The sequence below is a fragment of the Cebus imitator genome, unplaced genomic scaffold (assembly GCF_001604975.1).
Source record: "Cebus imitator isolate Cc_AM_T3 unplaced genomic scaffold, Cebus_imitator-1.0 Scaffold227, whole genome shotgun sequence".
NCBI classification, from domain to species: domain Eukaryota; kingdom Metazoa; phylum Chordata; class Mammalia; order Primates; family Cebidae; genus Cebus; species Cebus imitator.
Genome location: NW_016107542.1, coordinates 2,778,103 through 2,788,383, shown reverse-complemented (window position 1 = coordinate 2,788,383; position 10,281 = coordinate 2,778,103). Strand labels below are relative to the sequence as shown.

General features: G+C 39.7%; 1 pseudogene; it reads left to right on the top strand.

Moving 5' to 3' along the window:
• The first annotated feature begins 3,848 nt into the window (after positions 1-3,848).
• LOC119466777 lies at positions 3,849-3,944 on the top strand (annotated as a pseudogene).
• Positions 3,945-10,281: the final 6,337 nt, after the last annotated feature.

The window sequence follows — 10,281 nt, the reverse complement described above, 5'->3', positions numbered from 1 at the left end:
TTGTACTATGAATTCTGCAGGCTGTTTTATTTTTTGTCAACCTTTTTTTTTTTTTGCCTCTCTATTCTTAAGATACATTTTATTGATCTGTTTTCAAAGTCACAGACTCTTCTGCCACTCCAGTCTGCCAGTAAGTCCTTCCGTTGAATTTTTCATTCATTGTTGTCATCCTTATGCTTTGTTAAGGAAGATCTGTGGAAAGCCCATGGCATTTCCCAAGCCCCTCTCACTTGGCAGAACTCAACTTCTAAACTCTGTCTCCTCTGTAGATCTTGCTGCCATAGCATAGCCATACTGGTGTCTCAGCTGATTCCTGGCTTTGTTAAAAGAGATGCAGCCCAGTCCATAGCCACACCAACCTGAATGTGCCCAATGTTGTCTCTTGGAGACATAGCATGGAACATGGTCAGTAGATGTGTCCCCACTGGTGATAGAAGAACAATTAAAGAAACTCTGAGCTTGAGAAAGGCCTGAGTAGGGAGGGAATGGGGAATGGATGAAACCTGGGAAGCACTGTCACATCACAGAAAAGAGGGGCAATGTCTTTATGGCCTAGACCTAGCACTCATGAATGGAGACTGAAAGGAGATTGTTTCAGCTCAAAATACAATGAATTTTCTAATTGTTATAGTAGTCCAACAAGTGAAATATCTGGCGGGGAACAGGAGAGAGAAAGATTGCTATCAGTAAAAGTAACAATTCCTGGCTTTCTGGATGAATCTGAGGGCCCTGAAAACACCCAGAAAAGAGGTAAAAAGGATTATTTGACATGTTTAGGTACAGGGGATTGCCAAAATGATGTTTAATCTTCTTTAGGTTATATTTTTGTGAATAATACTAATATATATTCTTAAATTTTATGAGAGTTCTAAAATTCTAATGTCTAAGTGTATGCTATCAATTATAATTACAGTTATTCTAAGTTATAGTAAACCACAAAAATAACCAAATTCTCTTGTCAGTGCTATGTACCTAATTTGGAGAAACAACTGGTATCCAAGAGGATATAAGTCTAATGTTAATTAAGCATGAACTGATGGAGAACCAGGATATAATGATCCAAATTTAATACATTGGTACAGTGACTTATAAATTACTAAAATAGTTTATAACCAACATTTGATCCCATATTCCTGGGAAAACAATTAAAGTTTCAGGTACATTTGGTAACCTGGTGGGCCATTTAAACATTTTTTAAGGGGATTTCATTCAATTGTCATTTTTAATGCATGTTACCTGGTTGTATAAAAGCATTCCCATGCAAGAGGGCTGATGTTATAAAGTAGATCATTCTTCTTCTTATTATTTTGAGATGGAGTCTTACTCTGTCGTCCAGGCTGGAGTGCAGTGGTGTGATCTTGGTTCACTCCAATCTCTACCTCCTGGGTTCAAGTAATTCTTGTGCCTCAGCCTCCCGAGTAGCTGGGACTACAGGCCTGTGCCGCCACACCCAGCTAATTTTTTGTGTTTTTAGTAGAGACAGTTTTACCATGCTAGCCAGGATGGTCTCGATCTCCTGACCTCGTGGTCTGCCCACTTTGGCCTCCCAAAGTGCTGGGATTATAGGCGTGAGCCACCACACCTGGCCTATAAAGTAGATTATTATGCTACAGGGTATTTTCACCAGGCAAAAAAGCTTTTTATGGGGGAGGGACGGTGGGGGGTGGGGAGCTAGGTAGAGATAGCAAGGGGAGAGATGCCAGATGTAGGTGATGGGGAGGAAGGCAGCAAATCACACTGCCACGTGTGTACCTATGCATGTTCTTCACATGTACCCCAAAACCTAAAATGCAATAAAATAAATAAATGGGAAAAAAAAAAGCTTTTTATGGTTTGGATCTTCTGAGAACATTGGAGAAAGACTGTCTTTGCCATCCACACTACAACAAAACTTTGGGAACTTGAACTTTGGGTTCATGGTCTCACAACTGAGAAGGGTCCCTCCATGCTCTTGGAATTGTGCACCCATTGGAACCCTGGAGGTAAAGTTAACCAGGAAAATTTCTCCCAAGAAGTCGATGGCATCCTTGAAGTGAACAGCTTTTCTCGAGTTCACAGATTAAGACTTCTGCTATCATTAAACTCTTACCTTTTCTCGCTTATGCCTCTACAAACATAGACGTGGAAAAGGAGTCTGTTATGTGCACTTACGGGGTATACTTTTATTTGTGAAGAAGTTTGCAGCCAGTCTTATACATGGATAACTGTATACTTTGATAGATAAAAGACAAAGGCCCAATGCAGGTAAGAAACTTTAGTGGTACATGTGTTGTCTCATAATCAGTCAAAAACAAAACATTGGTTCACTCCTCTTAACCCACATCATGGGTTAAAGAGAACATTGCCAGAAGGCCTTCACTATTCAAAAAAGGACATCATTTGTTAAGTCTTTTTTCCATGGTTTAAAATAAAAGAAACTATGATTAGAAATGTATCTCTCATGATAGGTTCTATAGCAAATTCTACTGTAAAGGCTATAGTTACGTAACAGACTTTAAATCCTCTCGTGAAAGTTATGCCAAATAATAGAATTGGCTAAACAGAAAAGTACCTGTGCAGCTGCTGGCACTTGTGGCCTATGGGGAAATACATCAAATGAAGAGTATAGAAATTCATTGGTAGGGGATTGACGAAGAAATTGCTTAGTCAAGTGTGTGAACGCTTTACCTAGCTCATTCTTTGATCTATTTAATTCTAGGAGGTTTTGTTTATGGTAACTTGGATACGAAGCGTACTCCAGACTCTTGGCGTTATTCTCACAGTAGTCATAGCAATAGTCTCCCTGGTGCTCTGTATTCTCTCAAAGGTTTTACATGCTTGCATGCAGCCATCTCTAGAACGTCATATGGTCTCTTTTCAATTTGAATGACAATAGCTGAAAGAAATGTGCAACCATGAGTTCACTGTAACCTAAGAATAGCATGCTGAAACCGGAAACCCAAAATGATGGTAACTGAGAGTGGTGGTAAGGCCATAAGTTTTTGTCACACTCTCACCTAAGTAAGAACCTGACCAAAAAAAGGGGGAATTAAAAAAAAATTCTGGGAGGCCATTGTTTTGGATTGAGCTCATGTACTAGGCCTCAGCAAGCCAAACAAAACCAAAATGGAATCGATCTTGCTGAGACCTTAAGGAAACACATAGATTCTAGAACAGAACAGATTTGTTTTTTTCCTCCTACGAATCTCTATAACAAGCATTTCTGACAGCATAGGTATCCACCCTGGGAAGTTCCTGTTAAATCTTTTAACCAAATTCATTTCCTGTCGCCCAGAGATCATCAAGCCTGGCATGATTAATGCAACAAAGTTTCCAGCCAGTTCCAGGTGAAGACACCACCCCTGGCCATTAAGGAGCTACCCTGCCTCCTCTAGACAGAGTAGATAATCCTCAATAGGTAGGGACTACACCCCAGGCCAGCATGAAGGAATTACAGAAAAAAGACCATCGATCCCTCTGCCTCCATAAAATTTATGGGAATCACATCTCTCAGTGGGGAGATGAGGCAGGAAAATAGGGTCTGGAGGCAGGGAACCTAAGTTCGATTCACGCTTCAGCTATGACAGGAAATATCCTCTCCACAGAGCGTAGGCCAAGTAGATGATTTTGTAACCTTATTTTGTCCTCTCCATTTACATAAGGCATACCTCAAGTAACCAGTGGAATCCTCTAGGGGGTATTTAAACTCCCAAAAATTCTGTAATGGGGCCTTTAACTCCTATGCTCAGGCACACTCCCAAACTGTGGAGTGTACTTTCATTTTCAATAAAACCCTTCATTCCTTCCTTTCTTTGTGCATTTTGTTCAATTCTTTGTTCAAGACACCAAGAGTCTATACACCCTCCACCATTAACACATATAATAAAATTGGAAGGATACAGAGAAAACTAGCATGCTCCTTCTGCAAGGATGGCACGCAAATTTGTGAAGTGTTTCATTTAAAAATATTTTAATAGGGCCGGGCACGGTGGCTCATCCCTGTAATCCCAGGACTTTGGGAGGCCGAGGCAGGCAGATCATGAGGTCAAGAGATCAAGACCATCCTGGCCAACATGGTGAAACCCCATCTCTACTAAAATACAAAAAGTAGCTGGGTGTGGTGGTGTGCGCCTGTAGTCCCAGCTACTCGGGAGGCTGAGGCAGGAGAATTGCTTGAACTTGGGAGGTGGAGGTTGCAGTGAGCTGAGATGGCACCACTGCGCTCCAGCCTGGCGCCTGGTGCCAGAGCAAGAATATGTCTCAAAAAAAAAAAAAGATTTTAGTAATTTTTAATATTTTGTTTAAAAAGGGAAAAGAAAAGAAAAACTAATGAAAATAAAAACAAAAATAAAAATATTCCCGGCTATACGCAAACAATGTGGCCATGAAAATGTTCATTGCAGCCCTATAATACACACTTAAAGATAAAATTTTTATTATTATAATAACTGTAATATAGCTTAGTAAACAAATTTCCTTCTGAGTGGGGTGATTAGAGGAGATTCTATTTTTATTCCCTCTCTATTGTTTCCTCCCTTAATCTCTGCTGTGAACATGTGCTATTACAATAAAGCGAATAATCCAAATAAAGCATTTAAGGAAGGGATAAATTCCTCATCCCAAGGGGTGGTTTGTCACTGGTTGGCCGTAAGTGGTGAGGAAACAAAGATGATGGGAATAGGGATCTCAAGGTATTTCTTTGTGTCCTGAGGCATTCTCTGTTAAGTGTCACTTGATTGGTATAGATGGTAAGCCTATCCAGAGATTAGAATCTCTCTCTAGATGGGCTCAGGGGTGGGGTGAGCCTTGTGGACCAAGAAAAAGAACTGCCTTTTCTTTTTTTTCTTTTCTCTGTTTTTTTTCTTTTCTTTTCTTTTCTTTTTTTTTTTTTTTTTTTTTTTTTTTTATTTTTTTCTCCCAGGCTAGAGTGCAATGGCACAATCTCAGCTCACTGCAAATTCTGCCTCCTGGATTCAAGCATTTCTCCTGCCTCAGCCTCCTGAGTAGCTGGGATTACAGGTGCCCACCACTACACCTGGCTAATTTTTATATTTTTAAATAGAGACAGGGTTGTGCCATGTTGGCCAGGCTGGTCTCGAACTCCTGACCTCAGGTGATCCACCTGCCTAGGGCTCCCAAAGTGTTGGGATTACAGGTGTGAGCTACTGCACCTTGCCAAGAACTGTATTTTCTAGAAGCCCAAGCTAGGTCTGAGGTTCATGAATGTGTCTAACATCTATATTGCTTGGAAAATGCAGCTTTTGGGTTTCAGGTATAAATTTCTATCTTAGGAGTTAGGAAAACACTTGAAATTTTTAGTTGCAAAGGGAATCCATGGAGAAATGGAATGTGGGAAATTCAAGGAATTGCAGAAACAGTCCTGCAGGCAAACTGCAACCCATGAGATCCTAGCCGTTATCAGTTCACTCCTCAGTAAACTGTTCCTGAGGAGTGTTAGGAGAGTTTTCCTGTTTTTAGAAATTCAAAACACGCTTCAAAATATATTGCACACTTCAAAAGTTATTGTTTTACAAGCAATTTCTTTTTTTTTTTTTTTAATCTCGAACCACATGAAATAGATTTACAAGTAATTTCTAAAAGGCTGAGGCGTCTGCCCTTGGTTTTTGCTGCTCTGTTGAGCAACATTATGAAGGTGGTATAGCTGAATGCTGACAGGTGAGTTGAAATTGTGACAATGACAGTTAGAACCCAAGGTTGTGCAAGAGCATCTGGCTCCAGGTTCCCAGTTTGGAACCCAAGGAAAGGAAAGTCTTTTATCTGATATGTTTTGGATGTGTTCAGGGGAGCCTGAATGGAGTGGGAGTGGGAGACATGGGATGGTAGGAAGGCAAGACCCACAACTCTGTGTATATTAACCAGCTGGTGTCGGAATTTTTTCAAAAGGAAATGGAGTTTATTACCTAGGCCTTGAATAAGCAGTAAGCTGAGAGACCATGATTTAGGTTAGGGGTAAGGCAGTGGGTAGCATCTTGCTGTCCAGGGAAGAAATGAGATGTGTGTGTGTGTGTGTGTGTGTGTGTGTATGAAAGAAGTAATGAAGAAAGGAAAGAAGAAAGAAAGGAGAGAAAGAGAAAAAGAAAGAATTTCAATGCCATTAGCAAACACTCAACCATGAGTAATAGTCCTTGTTAAAAAACACAAAGCTGATATTGACAACTTTGAAAATAAATTTTTGTCTACATTTGGAATTTCTAGGAAGTTTTTTTTTTTTTTCCAATGAAGGTGAGTCCTGGCTAACTGAACAGCATTATCTAATAAGTGGTTTTGTTTTTCCCCCTCTGGCAACATTGCTATTGTTTCAAAAGATTCCTCCATAATGGAAACCCTTTGTAAGGTCCAGCACCCTGTGTTCACCAGCAGTGCGCTCCACAAAGTGAGCAGGAGGAAAATGTGTACACCTCACTGGCACAACCTGTGAACAATGTGCTGGGCAGTAACTGGTTAACCCCCAAAGGTCACAACTTCTTCAGTACCAAGTGGGAAAGAAAGGAGACTACTTTCATCTGACCCATAAATGAAATGACTGATCAGCAGCCAGTGGCGCACGAACTCCCCCAGCAGATCACTGAGAAATGGGGATAGTTCCATGGATATTTAAGGCTGGAAGTCTTGAAGGAGAGGAATTTAGGGGTTCGTGTTCCCTCCAGGACCACCTAGCTAACAAAGGCCTTTATTGTTGACAAGGAGAAGCCCATTTCAACTACTAGAGATTCACTTACCATTCAATACCTCCCTCTTAATTAAAATTTAAATCTCTGAACATAGAAGTTTGTGGTCAATCAACACAAAGAGGCTAATTATCCAGGAAATCTATTTTTCTGGGAGTAAGTGTTCAAATGGAGATGATCAAGTCATAATATTACCTAAGAAAGGTTTTAGGGGACATTTGGAGACTTCTTTTGGACACATAAATCTACATTTTATTTTAACCATCTGAATAGATTTGTAATGCATCCAGAGAATTAGAATTTAGAAATGTTGAAATATGGCCAAGTTTGAGCTTGTATAGAAACTTCTTTCAGAGAACATGCTGTTCTTAATCTGTTAGTAATTAGAAGTAGTTACTAAATGGCTTCTTCCAGAGGTGAAGGTTCTATGTTATCTTAGAGGATACATAATAAATGACTCATGGTAGAACCACATTAGTTTGCTTATCCATGAATCAAGAATAATTTAGTCAATAAGAAAGTAGTAAATAAAAAGGAAAATTAAGCTTTCAAACAATACCTCCAAATGTTATGGAAAATGAATGAGATTATAAAAGGTGAATAAAAAATGCAATCTGGTTGGAGTTTGGTTTTGCTTGCAAATTCGTTAAGTGTTTATTTCTGAAGTTTGTTCTATAGAATGTTAATGCCAAGAAGCTAGTGCAATGAAATCTTAGGCCTTGAGCCAATGGGAGGCCTACTTCTGCTCTTTTTAGTTCTTGCTTTCTCACAGGAAGCCTGGCAGCCTCAGGGTATGCCATCATTTCCTTTCAGAAAACCCAAGTTATTGGTACTGTTGAAGTTTTGCTGTCTATTTTTTGGTAAGGTTTCTGCAGCTCCGTCTTAGGAAAATAGATGGGAAGGTGGATTCAAGCACATAATTAGTGAATCCAGAAAGGTCAAATTTTGCTATGTGAGATGTCCTTCCCTGAGCCAGCAGTATTAATTAGGCAGTAGTGACACCAGCTGGTCTTCCTGGGAATCTTCCCTCATGTAACTCATTAGAAAATGAACAGATTTTTGTGGTCTGCCTAACTTGTGTTAGGTACAGTAAAAGCTACATAATAAATGAAAAGGCCCTGATCTTGAAGGGTTTATCATTTGAGAGTTATAAAAATATATATGGATGCTATCTCAGCCCTATAGTACCCACCCCTCACTGTAGAATTTTGTCTCAGGAGGTTAGGACAGGCAGTAGGGCCTGGTATCTATATTTGTCTGAGAATTCTGATGATCACTCAGGTTGGGGAGTGATCAAGAGGAAAACTGATTGATACCATACCTGGAGAAATACTCTAGAAATCAGAGAACAAAAGAACCATAGGAATTCAGAGTAAGCAAGATCATGTTTGTGTGAGGTAATCAGGGAGGCTTCCAGGAGGAAGAGATTCTAGTAGAATTGTGTGAAAAAGCAGAGAAGTTAAAAACAATCACAGTAATAAGGTATTATAATCAGGGAGGTATTCCAGGATAGGGAAAAGGCATTTTATTCCCTAAACATACTGTTTAATAATGTTCTGACTCTCCAATGTAATTTCAATTTTCATTCTGGATTCTTCTGGAACAAACGAAATGTTCTCCAATCTGTACTTTCAATACCTAGTGTAATCATATTTGCCCTGATTCTTCCAGGCGTGTCATCAGGGTCTGGCCAGAAAAACAAACCACTCTAGATGTTTCGAATAGAAGAGATTTGCTACAGATTTTGGTATTATGGGTGTTGAAACAGATAATCAAGGGAGCTAAAGAAGCAAAAAAGGAAAAGGGTGACATTCAGAGATTAGTTTCTGCAGAGAGAGAAGCTACCAGCCTTAGGAACTGGGGGAATAAAACTGAAGAGAAGTTGTCAAGGTCCAGGAGAGGCTTTAAGGAGTTCCACGCAGCCTGTGCTGGGACTGCCAAGCATGGTCTCCCTGGCCACGGCTGGCACCAATAAAGGAGGGCAATTGCAGCAGAACCTAGGATTAGTGAAAGGACACAGCTACTTCCAGAAGCAGCAGCAGAAACAAGAGAGTATAAGAAAGAAATAATGGCTCTTCCTCTTGCCAGACATAACAGAAAGCCAGCACAGCCCCAGCAATACAGACTGGAGGGAATAAGGTGGAAGTGGCACTGAGGGGCAGCAGGTGGACAACTGATGCACCAAGTAAAATGAACCAAGAAATACTTCCTTCAGGAAGACAAACAGACATGCCCCAGCTGGAGGATCATGCATGCAGTATTACTACAAAATATGCCTGAGTGCTGTGACAACCACTTAGCAGCTCGGTCCATAAAAATCAGACAATGAAATCTGTGAAGTTTTGTGAGTCCTATGTGACCATGTAACTCTTGTCTTGTCTTTTCCTGTGTTAACTTGATTTACCCATCCATTTGTCCATCCGATTTGGCCTGCTATATGTCAGACAATGTTGGGCTCTTGGGATCCAAAGGTAATGCCATACTGCCCTGTTTAACTGTCTTATGCCAGGCAGGCAGTGAACAAATTTGATAATCACAGAAAATACTGCAAGCGATAACCATATAATTCATTCTTTATACTTTTCAAAGTACTTTCTCATCTTCTATCCTAAAATTCCTGTAAGATATTTTTAAAAGGTATTTTCATGTTGAATTCACTTTATTTCCCCACCAACAAATTTTCCATGAAGATTATATGTCATTTTCATATAAACGTAAAGTCATTCACATTTTTGCTGTTTTCTCACTTAATTGGTTCTTCCTCTCCTTTTTGATGAGTAAGATTTCCCCTCTGACCAGTGACTTTGCTAAATTTCTCCCATTTTTTCACACCTCACCAATTTGATCATCCTCCAGACTAGTTATCCTGTGGCCATTTCTGCCTGTCCTCCCACACTTTTCTTCTAATTGTATATGGCTTCTTTTGCCCTTGGGTTTGTACGTTTTCCTCCATGGTCTTCACTAACTGGCTCTTGTAGATCCACCTTAGAGACATTTTGAGAGATAAGACCATTGCAGGGGGTCCTTCTCTTCTCACTCCACCTTGGGTCTTATCTCTCCCATCCCAAAACTTTATATTGAATTAAATCCACATTCTGCTTTCTACCAGTTTCTTTCTTACTTTATTTAAAAATCTTAACTATGTGTTTATATTTGATTGGTAATGACCAATGTTTCTCAAAGTATCCTCAAAGAACTACTTGCCTCTGAATCAGCCGGTAGCTTCCTAACTATCCAGATTTCGTGGCCAACTTCAATCCTACTGACTCAGAATCTCTTGTGTGGGGCCCAGAAATCTACATGGTTAACAAGTTCTCCTAGGTGATTCTGATTATGCAAAAGTGTGAGATGTACTGATAGAGGTCTTTGTCTTCAGCTCTGACATTTAAATTTTTATATCCTTTGGTCCTTTTAAAAATATTTTTGTTATTAACAGAATAATCTTTTTTTTTTTTTATCACCAGGCTTTTTGATGCTCAGTAATGACTTGAAGTTTCCCCCCTTATTTCTGAAATCATTTTGCTTTGAGCCAATTGTTATCTTTGCATATGTGTGTATGACAGAGGTTTTTTATTACTTAGAATATTTCAAATAATAGCAGGGAGTTATTAAA